This window comes from Triticum dicoccoides, chromosome 3B, assembly GCF_002162155.2.
Source record: "Triticum dicoccoides isolate Atlit2015 ecotype Zavitan chromosome 3B, WEW_v2.0, whole genome shotgun sequence".
NCBI lineage: Eukaryota > Viridiplantae > Streptophyta > Magnoliopsida > Poales > Poaceae > Triticum > Triticum dicoccoides.
Window position 1 is genome coordinate 684,162,301 of NC_041385.1, and position 1,521 is coordinate 684,163,821.

Consider the following 1,521-nt stretch of genomic DNA (forward strand, 5'->3'; position numbering starts at 1 on the left):
AAATATGGTGGGTTATTTACCCGTTGCCTAATTACATGCCTTAATTCTAGCTATAATAAGGGAACAATCATTTACTACTTGACCTACATATATAATTAGAAACAATCCAATTAAATTGCGGTTAGCTAGTATACAATCCGACAGTATCATTAATTTCCCCCAAAACAATCCCGATGATTATCAACACGACGACAACAGTACCCTGACGACCCCAGCAACAACCAACAGTACGTGAGCCTGCGCCGCCGCCGCCGTCGACAACCACGGCAGGATCATACATCCGTGTCAGGTTAGGCGACCGTGGAGGACCCAGCAGCGCCGCTCCACTACTAGCTCCGGGGCCATTTGGAGGACGTCGCGGATGCCAGGTAAGTCTTTAAGTTTCGATCTTCAACTCTAGATGAATCAAGCCTCCTAGTATTGTTCCTGAATTGGGGACGCGTTCCCGCCATGAATCGCTTCGTCCCGCGCCTCGACCCCGACCCTCGATTCGGGTCGACGACCCCGGAACGAGGGACGCGGCACCGTTCCGCGTTCCCGGCAACTATGCGTCTGACTCGAGGACTACGCAACTGACGGACGCGGGCAGCTTCTCGGCCACCTCGGGGGCGGCGAACGCGACGACGGGCCTGGAGAGGGCGACCTGGTGCGCGTACTCCTCGGGGGTTGAGGCCGGGTTTGCGGGGGACACGACGGCGCCGATGGACATGAGCGCGAAGTGGAGCACGGGGACCTTGAGGCGCGAGGGCGCGACGACGAAGGCGACGTCCCCGGGGCGGAGGCCGAGGGAGGACCAGAGGCCGCCTGCGAGGGAACGGACGGAGGCGATGAAGGACGGGTAGGAGACGGCAATGCCTGTGGCGGCGTCGACAAGCGCGGGGCGGCCGGGGAGCGCGGAGGCGAGGAGCGAGAAGGCGTAGGCCGCGGCCGTGACCGGGAGCGACTCCGGCGGCAGCGAGCCCGCTGAACTGGAGCGCAAGCTGTGGAAGATCCGCGTGGCAGCGCAGAATCCGCTGCGCGGGTCGATCCCGGCGGGCGCCGCCGCCGGCTCGGGCATTGGGGTTTTGCTTTGGTGTGGGATTTTTCGACGGAGAAACGACGCAGAACAGGAGGAGTGGCGTGGCTTATCCCAGTCCTCCCGTCGCAACTCGCGAATCGCAATGGTGGCGGTGGGCTCGACTTGTCGGTGTACGTGCAGGTTTAGTTTTTTTTTTCTGAATATAAGAGCATCTACAGTCGGCCGCCCCCAAACCGGCCACAAACACCGGGCCAGTTTGCCCACTCATGAAATTTCGACCGGACGGGTGCCTCAAACGGATCTCAAACGTTCGGGCTAATAGGCATCCCTTATATCCAGTCCAAATAGGGTGAACCCGATAGCCCGACCCTATCCCAAAGTGCACCAAATCCATCTCCAGAACTGTTGGATGCATGTGCTCTCTTCCTCCTCTGCACCGCCAGTCTCGCAACTGCGCCACCGCCCCCCACCCCCCCGCCCCACAGTCGTTCCTAGCCTCTGTG

General features: G+C 60.1%; 1 pseudogene; it reads right to left on the reverse strand.

Annotated features, from left to right (window-relative positions):
• The window catches only part of LOC119279795, a 3,378-nt pseudogene extending 2,243 nt beyond the window's left edge, over nt 1-1,135 (reverse strand).
• Nucleotides 1,136-1,521: the final 386 nt, after the last annotated feature.